This window comes from Carassius gibelio, chromosome B22 (assembly GCF_023724105.1).
Source record: "Carassius gibelio isolate Cgi1373 ecotype wild population from Czech Republic chromosome B22, carGib1.2-hapl.c, whole genome shotgun sequence".
In the NCBI taxonomy this organism is placed as follows: domain Eukaryota; kingdom Metazoa; phylum Chordata; class Actinopteri; order Cypriniformes; family Cyprinidae; genus Carassius; species Carassius gibelio.
The window spans coordinates 39,974,206-39,995,184 of record NC_068417.1 but is presented as its reverse complement, the minus strand read 5'-3'; the positions used below and the strand labels follow the sequence as shown (position 1 = coordinate 39,995,184).

The window sequence follows — 20,979 nt, the reverse complement described above, 5'->3', positions numbered from 1 at the left end:
TCTTTTCACTCTCTACAGTCGGTGCATGAATATTAACTAAAATAATTTTTTTCTCCTCATACTCCATTTCAACCGCAATACATTTCCCATCTATGTCATTATATATTGTTTTACATGATACCCCACAGTTTTCTTTTATTAAAATCGCAACTCCTCTTCCCAGCCTCCCCTCACCACTGTTATAAAAAAAAAACTCTCCACTCCACCTTTTCCTTATTTCAGTAATGTACTCTTCCCTCCAGTTAGTTTCTTGTAATAAAATCACATCCTCTCCTTTACACATTTCTTTCACTTTTTCAAATTTTCCTACGTTCGAAAGCCCTCTAGCATTAAAAGTAACAATTCTTAAAAGCATAAAACATATAAAAACATGCATAAAACCCATAAACTCAGTCCATCTCCTCCAAACCCTTTAGCAGCTCATACTTATTTGCACACTCAATCCCATCTTCTTTAAGCATTCTTTTTCTTGCAGTATCAAGATTGGGCATTACCTTTACAGATCTCCTTCTTTTCGATGATTTCCCCTGCGTCTCCTCATTTTCTTTTCCTTGTTCACACTCTTTTGTAGCATCATTAATTTCTACCGCCTCCATCTCCTTTTGCACACTGTCCGTCACATCCATCGGTGAACATACAATTCCCTCCTGTTGTGCATCACGCAGTACTTTATTCCTTTCATCAACCAGTTCCACATTATCCAAAGCATTTTGCAAGCTGTCCGTCAAATCTATCTGTGTCCAAATTCCCCTATCCTGTTGTGTTTGTATGATCGGTTCGGTATACTCTTTCTGTTCTTCTATATCCTTATTTAATTCCAGTCCTTCACCACGTACTCTTTCTCCAACGTCTCACTGCTCGTTGTCTCTTTCATGCACCTGCCCGCCCACCTGCTGCTGCTCCTCCTCCTCACCCTGCATCCAACACTCACACTTATTTAAAACCAAATTGCACTCCGGGCACGTCACAGCATTGCAGTTTCTCGCGAAGTGGCCTCTTTCCTCGCATTTATGGCACTTAAACTCCGGGCAGTCCTTCACAACATGATCTGGGCTCATGCACAGCCGACAAGTCTTCACCTGATGGCTGTGCATCACCCTAAAGTATTGTGGACCCTCTGCCGTTTCTATTTTTGTGCTGTACGGTAGGGAGGCCACCTCCTTCGGAAACCGCGCCTTTACATATCTTGTCCCATCCTCTATGCTGGTGCTATGCTCACAGTTCACTCCTTTAATTAACAATCCCTCAGTCAGTTCATCACAAGTTTCTTCTTTTTCCATTGTCAGTTCATATTCCTTTCCTTGTCTTGGCCTCAGTGCTAAGATTTTACCATATCCACATTTGTTCGTCACCGCTTTAATAATATCCACAGCTCTCACCTCACTTACATTCTCCACATTCACAATCACAGTTGCCTCCTTTAAGTATTTCCTTTCACCACATGTATATCTTGCATCTTGATTTTTACCGTGTCCTGCTCGTTGTCGATACTCCAGTCCAGTGTCGTTTGCCATGCGTCTCTCTCCAGCCAGTCCAGTGTTGTTTACCATGCGTCTCTTTCCAGCCAGTCCAGTGTTGTTTGACATGCGTCTCTCTCCAGCCAGTCCAGTGTCGTTTGCCATGCGTCTCTCTCCAGTCAGTCCAGTGTCGTTTACCATGCGTGTCTCTCCAGCCAGTCCGGTGTCGTTTGCCATGCGTCTCTCTCCAGCCAGTCCGGTGTCGTTTGCCATGCGTCTCTCTCCAGCCATTCCAGTATCGTTTGCCAATAATCCATCCATTGTACAAAAACACCAAAAACAACAATTAACCACCCTCCAGCCAACAAGATGCTGCTGTTAGGTGGTTGAAAACTGAAAACCACACAAAAAATAAACTAAAAGTCCAAAAACAACTCACAAAACAAACACTAACAGAAAAATCAAAATGGAGGAGAGCCTTCCTCTCCAAACTGCAACCAACACTTCCTGTAGCTCTCTAGCGCCCTCAGGTTGGTATGGCCGTAAGCGGACACTGCTGCAAAGACTATTTAAAGACTAGCCAATCTAATCACCAGTACATTATATAGGTAGGAAAGAAAACCCAAAAGCTTAAAGCACCTGGTATTCCTAGGCAGTCTCTCATCAAAGTACTAACCAGACCTAAACCTGCTAAGATTCAGAGATCGGGCATTGACTCTTTTTTTTGTTTTTTTTTGTTTTTAATGAAAGATTATTATATAATTTGTGAAATTTTCCAAAAGATTAAAGCACCTGGTATTCCCAGGCAGTCTCCCATCCATGTACTAACCAGGCCCAAACCTGCTAAGATTCAGAGATCGGGCATTGACTCTTTTTTTTTTTTTAATGAAAGATTATTATATAAATCGAGAAATTTTCGGTATTCCCAGGCAGTCTCCCACCCATGTACTAACCAGACCTAAACCTGCTAAGATTCAGAGATCGGGCACTGACTCTATTTTTTGGCAAAATTATTATATACTAAGTGAAAAATGTCCAAAAAGCTTTCAGCACCTGGTATTCCCAGGCGGTCTCCCATCCAAGTACTAACCAGGCCCAAACCTGCTTAGCTTCCGAGATCAGATGAGATCGGGCATAGCCAGGTTGGTATTGCCGTAAGCGAAGACTGCTGCAAAGAGAGGGCTATTTAAAGAGCAGCCAATCTAATCGCCAGTACATTATATAAGTAGGAAAGAAAACCCAAAATCTTAAAGCACCTGGTATTCCTAGGCAGTCTCTCATCAAAGTACTAACCAGACCTAAACCTGCTAAGATTCAGAGATCGGGCATTGACTCTTTCGGTTTTTTTTTTGTTTTTTTTATGGAAGATTATTATATAATTCGTGAAATTTTCCAAAAGATTAAAGTGCCTGGTATTCCCAGGCAGTCTCCCATCCATGTACTAACCAGGCCCAAACCTGCTAAGATTCAGAGATCGGGCATTGACTCTTTTTTTTTTTTTAATGAAAGATTATTATATAATTCGTGAAATTTTCGGTATTCCCAGGCAGTCTCCCACCCATGTACTAACCAGACCTAAACCTGCTAAGATTCAGAGATCGGGCATTGACTCTTTTTTTTGGCAAAATTATTATATACTAAGTGAAAAATGTCCAAAAAGCTTACAGCACCTGGTATTCCCAGGCGGTCTCCCATCCAAGTACTAACGAGGCCAAACCTGCTTAGCTTCCGAGATCAGACGAAATCGGGCATAGCCAGGTTGGTATGGCCGTAAGCGAAGACTGCTGCAAAGAGAGGACTATTTAAAGACCATCCAATCTAATCGCCAGTACATTATATAAGTAGGAAAGAAAACCCAAAAGCTTAAAGCACCTGGTATTCCTAGGCAGTCTCTCATCAAAATACTAACCAGACCTAAACCTGCTAAGATTAAGAGATCGGGCATTGACTCTATTTTTTGGCAAAATTATTATATACTAAGTGAAAAATTTCCAAAAAGCTTACAGCACCTGTTATTCCGAGGCGGTCTCCCATCCAAGTACCAACCAAGCCCAAACCTGCTTAGCTTCCGAGATCAGACGAGATGGGGCATAGCCAGGTTGGTATGGCCGTAAGCTAAGACTGCTGCAAAGAGAGGGCTATTTAAAGAGCAGCCAATCTAATCGCCAGTACATTATATAAGTAGGAAAGAAAACCCAAAATCTTAAAGCACCTGGTATTCCTAGGCAGTCTCTCATCAAAGTACTAACCAGACCTAAACCTGCTAAGATTCAGAGATCGGGCATTGACTCTTTCGTTTTTTTTTTTTTTTTTTTTTTTTTTTTTATGGAAGATTATTATATAATTTGTGAAATATTCCAAAAATTAAAGCGCCTTGTATTCCCAGGCAGTCTCCCATCCATGTACTAACCAGGCCCAAACCTGCTAATATTCAGAGATCGGGCATTGACTATATTTTTTGGCAAAATTATTATATACTAAGTGAAAAATGTCCAAAAAGCTTACAGCACCTGGTATTCCCATGCAGTCTCCCATCCAAGTACTAACCAGGCCCAAACCTGCTTAGCTTCCGAGATCAGACGAGTTCGGGCATAGCCAGGTTGGTATGGCCGTAAGCGAAGACTGCTTCAAAGAGATGGCTATTTAAAGACCAGCCAATCTAATCGCCAGTACATTATATAAGTAGGAAAGAAAACCCAAAAGCTTAAAGCACCTGGTATTCCTAGGCAGTCTCTCATCAAACTACTAACCAGACCTAAACCTGCTAAGATTCAGAGATCGGCATTGACTCTATTATTTGGCAAAATTATTATATACTAAGTGAAAAATGTCCAAAAAGCTTACAGCACCTGGAATTCCCAGGCGGTCTCCCATCCAAGTACTAACCAGACCTAAACCTGCTAAGATTCAGAGATCGGGCATTGACTCTTTTTTTTTTTTTTTTTTTTTTTTTTTTTTTTTTTAATGAAAGATTATTATAAAATTCGTTACATTTTTCAAAAAGCTTAAAGCACCTGGTATTCCTAGGCAGTCTCTCATCAAAGTACTAACCAGACCTAAACCTGCTAAGATTCAGAGAACGGGCATTGACTCTATTATTTGGCAAAATTATTATATACTAAGTGAAAAATGTCCAAAAAGCTTACAGCACCTGGTATTCCCAGGCGGTCTCCCATCCAAGTACGAACCAGACCTAAACCTGCTAAGATTCAGAGATCGGGTTTTGACTCTTTCTTTTTTTCTTTTTTTTTTTTTTTTTTTTAATGAAAGATTATTATATAATTCGTGAAATTTTCCAAAAAGATTAAAGCACCTGATATTCCCAGGCGGTCTCCCATCCAAGTACTAACCAGGCCCAAACCTGCTTAGCTTCCGAGATCAGACGAGATCGGGCATAGCCAGGTTGGTATGGCCGTAAGCAAAAACTGCTGCAAAGAGAGGGCTATTTAAAGACCAGCCAATCTAATCGCCAGTACATTATATAAGTAGGAAAGAAAACCCAAAAGCTTCAAGCACCTGGTATTCCTAGGCAGTCTCTCATCAAAGTACTAACCAGACCTAAACCTGCTAAGATTCAGAGATCGGCATTGACTCTATTATTTGGCAAAATTATTATATACTAAGTGAAAAATGTCCAAAAAGCTTACAGCACCTGGAATTCCCAGGCGGTCTCCCATCCAAGTACTAACCAGACTTAAACTTGCTAAGATTCAGAGATCAGGCATTGACTCTTTTTTTTTTTTTTTTTTTTTTTTTTTTTTTTTAATGAAAGATTATTATATAATTCGTGAAATTTTTCAAAAAGCTTAAAGCACCTGGTATTCCTAGGCAGTCTCTCATCAAAGTACTAACCAGACCTAAACCTGCTAAGATTCAGAGAACGGGCATTGACTCTATTATTTGGCAAAATTATTATATACTAAGTGAAAAATGTCCAAAAAGCTTACAGCACCTGGTATTCCCAGGCGGTCTCCCATCCAAGTACTAACCAGACCTAAACCTGCTAAGATTCAGAGATCGGGTATTGACTCTTTCTTTTTTTTTTTTTTTTTTTTTTTTTTAATGAAAGATTATTATATAATTCGTGAAATTTTCCAAAAGATTAAAGCGCCTGGTATTCCCAGGCAGTCTCCCATCCATGTACTAACCAGGCCCAAACCTGCTAATATTCAGAGATCGGGCATTGACTCTATTATTTGGCAAAATTATTATATACTAAGTGAAAAATGTCCAAAAAGCTTACAGCACCTGGTACTACCAGGCGTTCTCCAATCCAAGTACTAACCAGACCTAAACCTGCTAAGATTCAGAGATCGGGCATTGACTCTTTTTTTTGTTGTTTTTTTTTTTGTTTTTAATGAAAGATTATTATATAATTCGTGAAATTTATCAAAATATTAAAGCACCTGGTATTCCCAGGCAGTCTCCCATCCATGAAGTAAACCATGCCCGAACCTGCTAATATTCAGAGGTCGGGCATTGACTATATTTTTTGGCAAAATTATTATATACTAAGTGAAAAATGTCCAAAAAGCTTACAGCACCTGGTATTCCCAGGCGGTCTCCAATCCAAGTACTAACCAGACCTAAACCTGCTAAGATTCAGAGATCGGGCATTGACTCTATTTTTTGGCAAAATTATTATATACTAAGTGAAAAATGTCAAAAAAGCTTACAGCACCTGTTATTCCGAGGCAGTCTCCCATCCAAGTACCAACAAGGCCCAAACCTGCTTAGCTTCCGAGATCAGACGAGATGGGGCATAGCCAGGTTGGTATGACCGTAAGCCAAGACTGCTGCAAAGAGAGGGCTATTTAAAGACCGACCAATCTAATCACCAGTACATTATATAAGTAGGAAAGAAAACCCAAAAGCTTAAAGCACCTGGTATTCCTAGGCAGTCTCTCATCAAAGTACTAACCAGAAATAAACCTGCTAAGATTCAGAGGTCGGCCATTGACTCTTTTTTTTTTTTTTTTTAATGAAAGATTATTATATAATTTGTGAAATTTTACAAAATCTTAAAGCACCTGGTATTCCTAGGCAGTCTCTCATCAAAGTACTAACCAGACCTAAACCTGCTAAGATTCAGAGATCGGGCATTGACTCTTTTTTTCTTTTTTTTTAATGAAAGATTATTATATAATTCGTGAAATTTTCGGTATTCCCAGGCAGTCTCCCACCCATGTACTAACCAGACCTAAACCTGCTAAGATTCAGAGATCGGGCATTCACTCTAGTTTTTTGGCAAAATTATTATATACTAAGTGAATAATATCCAAAAAGCTTACAGCACCTGGTATTCCCAGGCGGTCTCCCATCCAAGTACTAACGAGGCCAAACCTGCTTAGCTTCCGAGATCAGACGAAATCGGGCATTGCCAGGTTGGTATGGCCGTAAGCGAAGACTGCTGCAAAGAGAGGACTATTTAAAGACCATCCAGTCTAATCGCCAGTACATTATATAAGTAGGAAAGAAAACCCAAAAGCTTAAAGCACCTGGTATTCCTAGGCAGTCTCTCATCAAAGTACTAACCAGACCTAAACCTGCTAAGATTAAGAGATCGGGCATTGACTCTATTTTTTGGCAAAATTATTATATACTAAGTGAAAAATTTTCAAAAAGCTTACAGCACCTGTTATTCCGAGGCGGTCTCCCATCCAAGTACCAACCAGGCCCAAACCTGCTTAGCTTCCGAGATCAGACGAGATGGGGCATAGCCAGGTTGGTATGACCGCAAGCCAAGACTGCTGCAAAGAAAGGGCTATTTAAAGAACGACCAATCTAATCACCAGTACATTATATAAGTAGGAAAGAAAAACCAAAAGCTTAAAGCACCTGGTATTCCTAGGCAGTCTCTCATCAAAGTACTAACCAGACCTAAACCTGCTAAGATTCAGAGATCGGGCATTGACTCTATTTTTTGGCAAAATTATTATATACTAAGTGAAAAATGTCCAAAAAGCTTTCAGCACCTGGTATTCCCAGGCGGTCTCCCATCCAAGTACTAACCAGGCCCAAACCTGCTTAGCTTCCGAGATCAGATGAGATCGGGCATAGCCAGGTTGGTATTGCCGTAAGCGAAGACTGCTGCAAAGAGAGGGCTATTTAAAGAGCAGCCAATCTAATCGCCAGTACATTATATAAGTAGGAAAGAAAACCCAAAATCTTAAAGCACCTGGTATTCCTAGGCAGTCTCTCATCAAAGTACTAACCAGACCTAAACCTGCTAAGATTCAGAGATCGGGCATTGACTCTTTCGTTTTTTTTTTTGTTTTTTAATGAAAGATTATTATATAATTCGTGAAATTTTCGGTATTCCCAGGCAGTCTCCCACCCATGTACTAACCAGACCTAAACCTGCTAAGATTCAGAGATCGGGCATTGACTCTAGTTTTTTGGCAAAATTATTATATACTAAGTGAATAATGTCCAAAAAGCTTACAGCACCTGGTATTCCCAGGCGGTCTCCCATCCAAGTACTAACGAGGCCAAACCTGCTTAGCTTCCGAGATCAGACGAAATCGGGCATAGCCAGGTTGGTATGACCGTAAGCCAAGACTGCTGCAAAGAGAGGACTATTTAAAGACCGACCAATCTAATCACCAGTACATTATATAAGTAGGAAAGAAAAACCAAAAGCTTAAAGCACCTGGTATTCCTAGGCAGTCTCTCATCAAAGTACTAACCAGACCTAAACCTGCTAAGATTCAGATATCGGGCATTGACTCTATTATTTGGCAAAATTATTATATACCAAGTGAAAAATGTCCAAAAAGCTTACAGCACCTGGTATTCCCTGGCGGTCTCCCATCCAAGTACTAACCAGACCTAAACCTGCTAAGATTCAGAGATCGGGCATTGACTCTTTTTTTTTTTTTTTTAATGAAAGATTATTATATAATTCGTGAAATTTTCCAAAAGATTAAAGCACCTGGTATTCCCAGGCAGTCTCCCATCCAAGTACTAACCAGACCTAAACCTGCTAAGATTAAGAGATCGGGCATTGACTGTTTTTTTTTTTTTTTTTTTTTTTTTTTTTAATGAAAGATTATTATATAATTCGTGATATTTTCCAAAAAGATTAAAACACCTGGTATTCCAAGGCAGTCTCCCATCCATGTACTAACCAGGCCCAAACCTGCTAATATTCAGAGATCGGGCATTGACTATATTTCTTGGCAAAATTATTATATACTTAGTGAAAAATGTCCAAAAAGCTTACAGCACCTGGTATTCCCAGGCGGTCTCCCATCCAAGTACTAACCAGGCCCAAACCTGCTTAGCTTTCGAGATCAGATGAGATCGGGCATAGCCTTTTTTTTTTTTTTTTTTTTTTAATTAAGAAATTTCAATCAATAAAATACAATAGATTAAACACAGTCAATAGAAAATACAGAACATCGTCTTTACACATCTCTACATCTTTCCTTTACATCGATAATTTAAAAAACTCTTCCACTTTCTGGCAACTTCCACATTAAATCATTTATAACACAACAAACTTTTGGGGTAAAAACATCATAAAAAGAGTCTAAATTCTTTACACCTTTAAAGTACACATACAGTTTTTCAATATATAATTCTGTTTTTCTTTTAAACACACTCCAAACATCCAACACAATTTTTTCCTTTTTAGCCACAGTTCATCTGTCCCATATTGCACTTTTCATTAGCATTACACACAGATTAATGAAACTTTTGTTTTTACACTTTTTTCCCAACCAAACATAACTCTGTTCCATTCCATTATATTTTCATCCCACTCCTCCGCCACATCTTTAATTAAACATTTACATTTCCTTAAAAAATCCTCTAGCTCTCTACAATGTAAAAACATATGTAAAATCCCCTCTTCCTGTTCCTGGCACACTTTACACAGAGCATTTTCTTCCATTCCTATTTTATTTAAAATAACATCAGTAAAAACCACTTTATGCCTTATAAAATACTCCAAACATTCCAATTTTGTTTCCACACATTTCCCCGTCATGTTTCTCCATATACACTCTTTTTTTTAAATCTTTGAATTTCTGCACCCAGTATCCATTTACAATCGGCTCTCATCTCTAAAAGCACAATAAATCATTTTCACAGTACATTCCTTAAAATCATACAGTTTTCCCCTAATTTCACATTAATACATTTCTCTTTTGGTTCTCCTTCCACACTTTCTATTCTTTTAATCCACTCTTTAGGTATTGCATTTTTAATGATTTCATATTTATTTTTTATTTCTTGTTCACTGTAATCTTCTTTTGCCTCTTCCATTGCATCCACAATATATTGTGTCGGTAAAAATCCTTCTTTAAATTCATATAAAACATCTCTCACTCTTGTTATCCCCACATCCATCCATTTCTTTAAAAACAATTCTTTGTCTTGCTTTAAAATGTTTTTGTTTAAAAACAGAGGTTGATTTAAAATGTTTTCTCTCCCATGTGGATCATACTCTACTTTGTCTAAAAATTTTCCTCAGGCACTAAACATTTCCCTATAAAACTCTGGTAAGCACTCTGTCATCCAATTCTTAGTTTTCATCCATAAAATCCCATCCCCCATGTTAAAATCCCCACATTTGTTTAAAAAATATTAAAAATATAATCCAAACTAATAACATATCCTTTTTTCTTTCATTTATCTTATTCTAACTATTATACTTAAAGTTGTATCCGCTATATCTTTCCCTTTTACTCCATACACTTGTTTTTTTATTATGGTTGGCATTACCTCTTTCAATCTATTGGCTAAAACTTTTGTTAAAATTTTCAGATCTGTATTCAGCATTGTAATTGGTCTATAATTTTTTAGGTCTACTTTATCTCCTTTTCTTTTATATATCAACTTTATTAGTCCCATCCCCATTCTCTGATTCATTTCCTCTTTTTTAAAAATGTCTTCATATACTTCTTTTAAAATACTTGTTAAAAAATCTTTAAAAACGATATAAAATTCACTCCCCAAACCATCTATACCTGGACTTTTATTTTTGTTCAATTCACTTATTGCTCTTTTTATCTCTTCTTCCCTTATCTCTTCATCACACTCTTTTTTGTCTACTTCTCCTACTGTTGTTTTTATTTGATTTAGTAACTCCACTTTCTCTTCTTCCCTCATCCCCTCAGTACTAAACAGGTTTTCATAATATGCTTTTACTTCTTTTAATATTTCCTCATTTGTTTCCACCACTACACCATTTTTCCCTCTTGTTTCTTTAATCATTCCAGCTTTCCCTCTTATTTTTTCTAGATCAAAGAAAAACTTTGTACATTTTTCACCCTCCACAGTATATTTAGCTTTACTCCTTAGTCTTGCACCTTCATATTTTTCCTCTTCCATGTCTTTCAATAATCCCTCCAATTCTTTTATTTTTTGTATATCTTTTTACCATTCTCATTTAATTCATTTTCCAATTTTTCTCTTATTTCTCTCTCCTTCTTCCTCTTACACATCTGTATTAATTTGCAATACTTTATCGTGAATTTTTTTACTAAATATTTAACATTTTCCAACCATATCCTTTTATCTTCGCTGTACATTCCATTCACCTTTTCTTTTTCAATAATTTCTTTAATACTTAACACATAGTCCTCATTCTTCAAAACCTCTGCATTTAAAACCCATACACCCGGCCCTCTTTTCACTGAACTCCAGTCTACTTGTATAAAAAGTGGTTTATGGTCACTTAAGCTTGATTCTACATATTTAATGTTACCGATAAAACCTTCAATGTTCCTTGTACATAAAATAAAATCAATCCTTGTCTTACACATAAAATTCCCTACTAATTGCCTCCTTGAATATTCTTTCTTTTTTTCATTTCTTTCTCTCCATACATCAATCATATTATTTTCTTCCATTAATAATTTCAGTTCTTTTCTTCCTTTATCATTTTTAAAAACCATTCCCTCACCAATTTCTAATTTACTGAAAACACTATTAAAATCACCCATCATAATAACTTCTTTATGCTTTTTTAAAAAATCTCTTAATACATTAAAATATTCCTTCTTTTCACTCTCTACAGTCGGTGCATGAATATTAACTAAAATAATTTTTTTCTCCTCATACTCCATTTCAACCGCAATACATTTCCCATCTATGTCATTATATATTGTTTTACATGATACCCCACAGTTTTCTTTTATTAAAATCGCAACTCCTCTTCCCAGCCTCCCCTCACCACTGTTATAAAAAAAAAAACTCTCCACTCCACCTTTTCCTTATTTCAGTAATGTACTCTTCCCTCCAGTTAGTTTCTTGTAATAAAATCACATCCTCTCCTTTACACATTTCTTTCACTTTTTCAAATTTTCCTACGTTCGAAAGCCCTCTAGCATTAAAAGTAACAATTCTTAAAAGCATAAAACATATAAAAACATGCATAAAACCCATAAACTCAGTCCATCTCCTCCAAACCCTTTAGCAGCTCATACTTATTTGCACACTCAATCCCATCTTCTTTAAGCATTCTTTTTCTTGCAGTATCAAGATTGGGCATTACCTTTACAGATCTCCTTCTTTTCGATGATTTCCCCTGCGTCTCCTCATTTTCTTTTCCTTGTTCACACTCTTTTGTAGCATCATTAATTTCTACCGTCTCCATCTCCTTTTGCACACTGTCCGTCACATCCATCGGTGAACATACAATTCCCTCCTGTTGTGCATCACGCAGTACTTTATTCCTTTCATCAACCAGTTCCACATTATCCAAAGCATTTTGCAAGCTGTCCGTCAAATCTATCTGTGTCCAAATTCCCCTATCCTGTTGTGTTTGTATGATCGGTTCGGTATACTCTTTCTGTTCTTCTATATCCTTATTTAATTCCAGTCCTTCACCACGTACTCTTTCTCCAACGTCTCACTGCTCGTTGTCTCTTTCATGCACCTGCCCGCCCACCTGCTGCTGCTCCTCCTCCTCACCCTGCATCCAACACTCACACTTATTTAAAACCAAATTGCACTCCGGGCACGTCACAGCATTGCAGTTTCTCGCGAAGTGGCCTCTTTCCTCGCATTTATGGCACTTAAACTCCGGGCAGTCCTTCACAACATGATCTGGGCTCATGCACAGCCGACAAGTCTTCACCTGATGGCTGTGCATCACCCTAAAGTATTGTGGACCCTCTGCCGTTTCTATTTTTGTGCCGTACGGTAGGGAGGCCACCTCCTTCGGAAACCGCGCCTTTACATATCTTGTCCCATCCTCTATGCTGGTGCTATGCTCACAGTTCACTCCTTTAATTAACAATCCCTCAGTCAGTTCATCACAAGTTTCTTCTTTTTCCATTGTCAGTTCATATTCCTTTCCTTGTCTTGGCCTCAGTGCTAAGATTTTACCATATCCACATTTGTTCGTCACCGCTTTAATAATATCCACAGCTCTCACCTCACTTACATTCTCCACATTCACAATCACAGTTGCCTCCTTTAAGTATTTCCTTTCACCACATGTATATCTTGCATCTTGATTTTTACCGTGTCCTGCTCGTTGTCGATACTCCAGTCCAGTGTCGTTTGCCATGCGTCTCTCTCCAGCCAGTCCAGTGTTGTTTACCATGCGTCTCTTTCCAGCCAGTCCAGTGTTGTTTGCCATGCGTCTCTCTCCAGCCAGTCCAGTGTCGTTTGCCATGCGTCTCTCTCCAGTCAGTCCAGTGTCGTTTACCATGCGTGTCTCTCCAGCCAGTCCGGTGTCGTTTGCCATGCGTCTCTCTCCAGCCAGTCCGGTGTCGTTTGCCATGCGTCTCTCTCCAGCCATTCCAGTATCGTTTGCCAATAATCCATCCATTGTACAAAAACACCAAAAACAACAATTAACCACCCTCCAGCCAACAAGATGCTGCTGTTAGGTGGTTGAAAACTGAAAACCACACAAAAAATAAACTAAAAGTCCAAAAACAACTCACAAAACAAACACTAACAGAAAAATCAAAATGGAGGAGAGCCTTCCTCTCCAAACTGCAACCAACACTTCCTGTAGCTCTCTAGCGCCCTCAGGTTGGTATGGCCGTAAGCGGACACTGCTGCAAAGACTATTTAAAGACTAGCCAATCTAATCACCAGTACATTATATAAGTAGGAAAGAAAACCCAAAAGCTTAAAGCACCTGGTATTCCTAGGCAGTCTCTCATCAAAGTACTAACCAGACCTAAACCTGCTAAGATTCAGAGATCGGGCATTGACTCTTTGTTTTGTTTTTTTTTGTTTTTAATGAAAGATTATTATATAATTTGTGAAATTTTCCAAAAGATTAAAGCACCTGGTATTCCCAGGCAGTCTCCCATCCATGTACTAACCAGGCCCAAACCTGCTAAGATTCAGAGATCGGGCATTGACTCTTTTTTTTTTTTTAATGAAAGATTATTATATAAATCGAGAAATTTTCGGTATTCCCAGGCAGTCTCCCACCCATGTACTAACCAGACCTAAACCTGCTAAGATTCAGAGATCGGGCACTGACTCTATTTTTTGGCAAAATTATTATATACTAAGTGAAAAATGTCCAAAAAGCTTTCAGCACCTGGTATTCCCAGGCGGTCTCCCATCCAAGTACTAACCAGGCCCAAACCTGCTTAGCTTCCGAGATCAGATGAGATCGGGCATAGCCAGGTTGGTATTGCCGTAAGCGAAGACTGCTGCAAAGAGAGGGCTATTTAAAGAGCAGCCAATCTAATCGCCAGTACATTATATAAGTAGGAAAGAAAACCCAAAATCTTAAAGCACCTGGTATTCCTAGGCAGTCTCTCATCAAAGTACTAACCAGACCTAAACCTGCTAAGATTCAGAGATCGGGCATTGACTCTTTCGTTTTTTTTTTTGTTTTTTTTATGGAAGATTATTATATAATTCGTGAAATTTTCCAAAAGATTAAAGCGCCTGGTATTCCCAGGCAGTCTCCCATCCATGTACTAACCAGGCCCAAACCTGCTAAGATTCAGAGATCGGGCATTGACTCTTTTTTTTTTTTTTAATGAAAGATTATTATATAATTCGTGAAATTTTCGGTATTCCCAGGCAGTCTCCCACCCATGTACTAACCAGACCTAAACCTGCTAAGATTCAGAGATCGGGCATTGACTCTTTTTTTTGGCAAAATTATTATATACTAAGTGAAAAATGTCCAAAAAGCTTACAGCACCTGGTATTCCCAGGCGGTCTCCCATCCAAGTACTAACGAGGCCAAACCTGCTTAGCTTCCGAGATCAGACGAAATCGGGCATAGCCAGGTTGGTATGGCCGTAAGCGAAGACTGCTGCAAAGAGAGGACTATTTAAAGACCATCCAATCTAATCGCCAGTACATTATATAAGTAGGAAAGAAAACCCAAAAGCTTAAAGCACCTGGTATTCCTAGGCAGTCTCTCATCAAAGTACTAACCAGACCTAAACCTGCTAAGATTAAGAGATCGGGCATTGACTCTATTTTTTGGCAAAATTATTATATACTAAGTGAAAAATTTCCAAAAAGCTTACAGCACCTGTTATTCCGAGGCGGTCTCCCATCCAAGTACCAACCAAGCCCAAACCTGCTTAGCTTCCGAGATCAGACGAGATGGGGCATAGCCAGGTTGGTATTGCCGTAAGCGAAGACTGCTGCAAAGAGAGGGCTATTTAAAGAGCAGCCAATCTAATCGCCAGTACATTATATGAGTAGGAAAGAAAACCCAAAATCTTAAAGCACCTGGTATTCCTAGGCAGTCTCTCATCAAAGTACTAACCAGACCTAAACCTGCTAAGATTCAGAGATCGGGCATTGACTCTTTCGTTTTTTTTTTTTTTTTTTTTTTTTTTATGGAAGATTATTATATAATTTGTGAAATATTCCAAAAATTAAAGCGCCTTGTATTCCCAGGCAGTCTCCCATCCATGTACTAACCAGGCCCAAACCTGCTAATATTCAGAGATCGGGCATTGACTATATTTTTTGGCAAAATTATTATATACTAAGTGAAAAATGTCCAAAAAGCTTACAGCACCTGGTATTCCCATGCAGTCTCCCATCCAAGTACTAACCAGGCCCAAACCTGCTTAGCTTCCGAGATCAGACGAGTTCGGGCATAGCCAGGTTGGTATGGCCGTAAGCGAAGACTGCTTCAAAGAGATGGCTATTTAAAGACCAGCCAATCTAATCGCCAGTACATTATATAAGTAGGAAAGAAAACCCAAAAGCTTAAAGCACCTGGTATTCCTAGGCAGTCTCTCATCAAACTACTAACCAGACCTAAACCTGCTAAGATTCAGAGATCGGCATTGACTCTATTATTTGGCAAAATTATTATATACTAAGTGAAAAATGTCCAAAAAGCTTACAGCACCTGGAATTCCCAGGCGGTCTCCCATCCAAGTACTAACCAGACCTAAACCTGCTAAGATTCAGAGATCGGGCATTGACTCTTTTTTTTTTTTTTTTTTTTTTTTTTTTTTTTTTTTAATGAAAGATTATTATAGAATTCGTTACATTTTTCAAAAAGCTTAAAGCACCTGGTATTCCTAGGCAGTCTCTCATCAAAGTACTAACCAGACCTAAACCTGCTAAGATTCAGAGATCGGGCATTGACTCTTTTTTTTTTTTTTTAATGAAAGATTATTATATAATTCGTGAAATTTTCGGTATTCCCAGGCAGTCTCCCACCCATGTACTAACCAGACCTAAACCTGCTAAGATTCAGAGATCGGGCATTGACTCTTTTTTTTGGCAAAATTATTATATACTAAGTGAAAAATGTCCAAAAAGCTTACAGCACCTGGTATTCCCAGGCGGTCTCCCATCCAAGTACTAACGAGGCCAAACCTGCTTAGCTTCCGAGATCAGACGAAATCGGGCATAGCCAGGTTGGTATGGCCGTAAGCGAAGACTGCTGCAAAGAGAGGACTATTTAAAGACCATCCAATCTAATCGCCAGTACATTATATAAGTAGGAAAGAAAACCCAAAAGCTTAAAGCACCTGGTATTCCTAGGCAGTCTCTCATCAAAGTACTAACCAGACCTAAACCTGCTAAGATTAAGAGATCGGGCATTGACTCTATTTTTTGGCAAAATTATTATATACTAAGTGAAAAATTTCCAAAAAGCTTACAGCACCTGTTATTCCGAGGCGGTCTCCCATCCAAGTACCAACCAAGCCCAAACCTGCTTAGCTTCCGAGATCAGACGAGATGGGGCATAGCCAGGTTGGTATTGCCGTAAGCGAAGACTGCTGCAAAGAGAGGGCTATTTAAAGAGCAGCCAATCTAATCGCCAGTACATTATATGAGTAGGAAAGAAAACCCAAAATCTTAAAGCACCTGGTATTCCTAGGCAGTCTCTCATCAAAGTACTAACCAGACCTAAACCTGCTAAGATTCAGAGATCGGGCATTGACTCTTTCGTTTTTTTTTTTTTTTTTTTTTTTTTTTATGGAAGATTATTATATAATTTGTGAAATATTCCAAAAATTAAAGCGCCTTGTATTCCCAGGCAGTCTCCCATCCATGTACTAACCAGGCCCAAACCTGCTAATATTCAGAGATCGGGCATTGACTATATTTTTTGGCAAAATTATTATATACTAAGTGAAAAATGTCCAAAAAGCTTACAGCACCTGGTATTCCCATGCAGTCTCCCATCCAAGTACTAACCAGGCCCAAACCTGCTTAGCTTCCGAGATCAGACGAGTTCGGGCATAGCCAGGTTGGTATGGCCGTAAGCGAAGACTGCTTCAAAGAGATGGCTATTTAAAGACCAGCCAATCTAATCGCCAGTACATTATATAAGTAGGAAAGAAAACCCAAAAGCTTAAAGCACCTGGTATTCCTAGGCAGTCTCTCATCAAACTACTAACCAGACCTAAACCTGCTAAGATTCAGAGATCGGCATTGACTCTATTATTTGGCAAAATTATTATATACTAAGTGAAAAATGTCCAAAAAGCTTACAGCACCTGGAATTCCCAGGCGGTCTCCCATCCAAGTACTAACCAGACCTAAACCTGCTAAGATTCAGAGATCGGGCATTGACTCTTTTTTTTTTTTTTTTTTTTTTTTTTTTTTTTTTTTTAATGAAAGATTATTATAGAATTCGTTACATTTTTCAAAAAGCTTAAAGCACCTGGTATTCCTAGGCAGTCTCTCATCAAAGTACTAACCAGACCTAAACCTGCTAAGATTCAGAGAACGGGCATTGACTCTATTATTTGGCAAAATTATTATATACTAAGTGAAAAATGTCCAAAAAGCTTACAGCACCTGGTATTCCCAGGCGGTCTCCCATCCAAGTACTAACCAGACCTAAACCTGCTAAGATTCAGAGATCGGGTATTGACTCTTTCTTTTTTTCTTTTTTTTTTTTTTTTTTTTAATGAAAGATTATTATATAATTCGTGAAATTTTCCAAAAAGATTAAAGCACCTGGTATTCCCAGGCGGTCTCCCATCCAAGTACTAACCAGGCCCAAACCTGCTTAGCTTCCGAGATCAGACGAGATCGGGCATAGCCAGGTTGGTATGGCCGTAAGCGAAAACTGCTGCAAAGAGAGGGCTATTTAAAGACCAGCCAATCTAATCGCCAGTACATTATATAAGTAGGAAAGAAAACCCAAAAGCTTCAAGCACCTGGTATTCCTAGGCAGTCTCTCATCAAAGTACTAACCAGACCTAAACCTGCTAAGATTCAGATATCGGGCATTGACTCTATTATTTGGCAAAATTATTATATACTAAGTGAAAAATGTCCAAAAAGCTTACAGCACCTGGTATTCCCTGGCGGTCTCCCATCCAAGTACTAACCAGACCTAAACCTGCTAAGATTCAGAGATCGGGCATTGACTCTTTTTTTTTTTTTTTAATGAAAGATTATTATATAATTCGTGAAATTTTCCAAAATGATTAAAGCACCTGGTATTCCCAGGCAGTCTCCCATCCATGTACTAACCAGGCCCAAACCTGCTAATATTCAGAGATCGGGCATTGACTATATTTTTTGGCAAAATTATTATATACTAAGTGAAAAATGTCCAAAAAGCTTAAAGCACCTGGTATTCCCAGGCGGTCTCCCATCCAAGTACTAACCGGGCCCAAACCTGCTTAGCTTCCGAGATCAGACGAGATTGGGCATAGCTTTTTTATTTATTTATTTTTTTATTAAGTTCACAAAATAATACATTATGTTTCTCCTAAATACAGAGATTCACATTCCAATTAAAAACAACAACAAAACAAAAAAACAAATAATAAAAAAAAATAAAAATACATTCATACTTATAAATATTTTTCTTCTACATTATCCCATTTGTTGCATTTGTTATTTTACACTTTTTTTCCAACAGATACATTTATGTCATGTTTCAAAAGAATGTTCTGTACCTGAGAAGAAAACATTTTCATAAACATCTCTGCTTTTCCCTCCAGTCTCCAATATTTGCAGTGTAAACATATAATCTTCCACCATAGGCTTATACAATGTCCACACATCTATACGAACAGACCTGTTCTTAACTATATTTCTTCTTTTCCATATAGTATTTTTTGCCAAAATAATTAACAAATTGATCATGATTTTATTCTTACACTTTTCCTCCTTTCCAAACATAAATGTTTTTTGCCAATCTTGATCTTCTTTTCTTTCCCCTAGGTCATTCACTATTTCTTTTAAAACCTTAAAAAAAGATCCTAATTCCTCACACAGTAAAAACAAATGCAACAAACCCTCATCTTGTTTTTTACAAACCTTACTTAATGCACTTTGTTCTTTTTTTTATAATGCACAACCTCATTTCCGACCATATTACATTATGCCTTATAAAATAATCAAGACACTCCAAATTTGTGCTCACCAGTACTCCCCTCATATTTTTCCATATTTCTTCCTCTTTCAAGCCATTGAAGTTTCTTAACCACATATCATTTGAATTTGGTTTTTTAAAAATCTCTTCCCTTAAAACCTGATAAAACATTTTCACATTCCCTAAACTAAACCCTATTCTTTTATTTTGATTAACAAAATACACTTCAGTCTTTCCTTCCTCTTTTTCTTCCTTCTGTATTTCATTTAACCACGCTATTGCACTTTTCATTTCTTTATATTGCTTCTTTACATTGTTTATGTCATACTCTTCTTTGGCTTCTTCCAACTCATCAATAATTACTTGCACTGGTAAAAAAACCCTCTCTTATCGCATACATAATATCCCTTAGTCTTGCAATCCCAACCTCCCACCATTTTTTAAAAAATATTTCTTTCCCACTTTTCACAATATGCTTATTAAAAAACAATGGTTGGTTTAAAATCTCTTTCCTTCCTCCAGGTATAAAATCAACTTTTGAGAGAAAAAAACCCCAAGCTTTTAAAACTTCTTTATAAAAATCGGGTATTCTTTCAAACATCCATGCTTTCATTTTCATCCATAAAACACTGTCCCCTAGTTTCACATTACCAGATTTGTCCAAATAGTATTTCATTGTATCTTTCCATTCTCCTTTTTCTTTATCATCTATATACTTTTTCACAACTTTAATTCTCATACTTTTCTTTTTTAATGCTACATCAGATAATCCCATTCCTCCTTTATCAGCCTGTCCTATCAGAGTGTTATAAGCAACTCTTGGGGGTTTCTTCTCCCAAATAAAATCTAAAACACATCTTTTTATTCTTACTTCCACCCATCTTGGCATTGCGCTCACCATTAAAATATACCACATTTTGGATAACATTAAAGCATTAACCACTAAAATTTTCCATTTCAAACTTAAAAATCTTCCCCTCCAAAAAATTAATCTCCTTTCCATTTCCCCCAAACACTTTTCAAACATTCTTTCTCTTGCCCCTTTCTCATCTTTTCCTAAAGTCACACCCAAAATTTTTGTTTCCTTCACCTCCTCAAAATTAAAAACTCCTCCTAAATTTGGTACCTTTCCAAACTTCATGTACACAGTTTTTTCTCCATTAACTCTTGCACCTGTACCTTTACCATACCTCTCTACATTTCTCATGACTTCCTTCATACTTTCTAAGTCTTTTAAAATCAGTGTTGTGTCGTCTGCATATTGGAATATCTTTTTCTCTTCTTTACCTTCTTCTATTTTAATACCTTGAATGCTTTTATTTTTCTTAATCATTAAACCTAAAGGTTCTGCTACCAAAGTATATAGCTGTGCAGAGAGTGGACATCCTTGCCTTATTGATCTTGTTATTCTAAAAGGTTCTGTTAAGAAACCATTACACGTCACTCTCGTCATTACGTTATTATATAAAATTTTTATCCATTCCTTAAAATTCTTTCCAAAACCAAAACGTTCTAAAATTGCAAATAAAAAATCAGATAGTTCTACCCTATCAAAAGCCTTTTCAAAATCTAAATTAACAACATATCCATCCTTCTGTGTTTCAATTAAATAGCTTATTATGTCTCTTACACCACTCGTTATATCAGCAATATCTCTCCCTCTTACACCATATGCCTGATTAGTCACTATAATTTTGGGTAAAATATTTTTCATTCTATTTGCAAGAATTTTAGATAGTATTTTTAAATCTGTGTTTAACATTG

General features: G+C 37.7%; 13 non-coding genes and 5 pseudogenes across 13 annotated transcripts; all 18 read right to left on the bottom strand.

Annotated features, from left to right (window-relative positions):
* Nucleotides 1-2,498: 2,498 nt before the first annotated feature.
* Nucleotides 2,499-2,617, bottom strand: LOC128000298 (5S ribosomal RNA). The gene has a single exon (XR_008173085.1). It is a non-coding gene; the product is annotated as a 5S ribosomal RNA (ribosomal RNA).
* Nucleotides 2,618-3,115: 498 nt separating this feature from the next.
* Nucleotides 3,116-3,233, bottom strand: LOC128005843 (5S ribosomal RNA). The gene has a single exon (XR_008178482.1). It is a non-coding gene; the product is annotated as a 5S ribosomal RNA (ribosomal RNA).
* A 221-nt stretch (nucleotides 3,234-3,454) lies between these two features.
* On the bottom strand, nucleotides 3,455-3,573 carry LOC128006630 (uncharacterized; annotated as a pseudogene).
* Nucleotides 3,574-3,955: 382 nt separating this feature from the next.
* On the bottom strand, nucleotides 3,956-4,074 carry LOC128002613 (5S ribosomal RNA). The gene has a single exon (XR_008175359.1). It is a non-coding gene; the product is annotated as a 5S ribosomal RNA (ribosomal RNA).
* Nucleotides 4,075-4,758: 684 nt separating this feature from the next.
* LOC128004256 (5S ribosomal RNA) lies at nucleotides 4,759-4,877 on the bottom strand. The gene has a single exon (XR_008176950.1). It is a non-coding gene; the product is annotated as a 5S ribosomal RNA (ribosomal RNA).
* A 1,249-nt stretch (nucleotides 4,878-6,126) lies between these two features.
* Nucleotides 6,127-6,245, bottom strand: LOC128007192 (uncharacterized; annotated as a pseudogene).
* Nucleotides 6,246-6,741: 496 nt separating this feature from the next.
* Nucleotides 6,742-6,859, bottom strand: LOC128005563 (5S ribosomal RNA). Its single transcript, XR_008178204.1, has one exon. It is a non-coding gene; the product is annotated as a 5S ribosomal RNA (ribosomal RNA).
* Nucleotides 6,860-7,080: 221 nt separating this feature from the next.
* LOC128006681 (uncharacterized) lies at nucleotides 7,081-7,199 on the bottom strand (annotated as a pseudogene).
* A 221-nt stretch (nucleotides 7,200-7,420) lies between these two features.
* LOC128000297 (5S ribosomal RNA) lies at nucleotides 7,421-7,539 on the bottom strand. The gene has a single exon (XR_008173084.1). It is a non-coding gene; the product is annotated as a 5S ribosomal RNA (ribosomal RNA).
* A 356-nt stretch (nucleotides 7,540-7,895) lies between these two features.
* LOC128006310 (5S ribosomal RNA) lies at nucleotides 7,896-8,013 on the bottom strand. The gene has a single exon (XR_008178938.1). It is a non-coding gene; the product is annotated as a 5S ribosomal RNA (ribosomal RNA).
* Nucleotides 8,014-13,965: 5,952 nt separating this feature from the next.
* Nucleotides 13,966-14,084, bottom strand: LOC128000296 (5S ribosomal RNA). Its single transcript, XR_008173083.1, has one exon. It is a non-coding gene; the product is annotated as a 5S ribosomal RNA (ribosomal RNA).
* Nucleotides 14,085-14,583: 499 nt separating this feature from the next.
* Nucleotides 14,584-14,701, bottom strand: LOC128005842 (5S ribosomal RNA). The gene has a single exon (XR_008178481.1). It is a non-coding gene; the product is annotated as a 5S ribosomal RNA (ribosomal RNA).
* A 221-nt stretch (nucleotides 14,702-14,922) lies between these two features.
* On the bottom strand, nucleotides 14,923-15,041 carry LOC128006843 (uncharacterized; annotated as a pseudogene).
* A 379-nt stretch (nucleotides 15,042-15,420) lies between these two features.
* Nucleotides 15,421-15,539, bottom strand: LOC128002612 (5S ribosomal RNA). Its single transcript, XR_008175358.1, has one exon. It is a non-coding gene; the product is annotated as a 5S ribosomal RNA (ribosomal RNA).
* A 649-nt stretch (nucleotides 15,540-16,188) lies between these two features.
* On the bottom strand, nucleotides 16,189-16,306 carry LOC128005841 (5S ribosomal RNA). Its single transcript, XR_008178480.1, has one exon. It is a non-coding gene; the product is annotated as a 5S ribosomal RNA (ribosomal RNA).
* A 221-nt stretch (nucleotides 16,307-16,527) lies between these two features.
* Nucleotides 16,528-16,646, bottom strand: LOC128006842 (uncharacterized; annotated as a pseudogene).
* Nucleotides 16,647-17,026: 380 nt separating this feature from the next.
* On the bottom strand, nucleotides 17,027-17,145 carry LOC128002611 (5S ribosomal RNA). Its single transcript, XR_008175357.1, has one exon. It is a non-coding gene; the product is annotated as a 5S ribosomal RNA (ribosomal RNA).
* A 686-nt stretch (nucleotides 17,146-17,831) lies between these two features.
* On the bottom strand, nucleotides 17,832-17,950 carry LOC128003206 (5S ribosomal RNA). Its single transcript, XR_008175933.1, has one exon. It is a non-coding gene; the product is annotated as a 5S ribosomal RNA (ribosomal RNA).
* Between the last annotated feature and the right edge of the window lie 3,029 nt (nucleotides 17,951-20,979).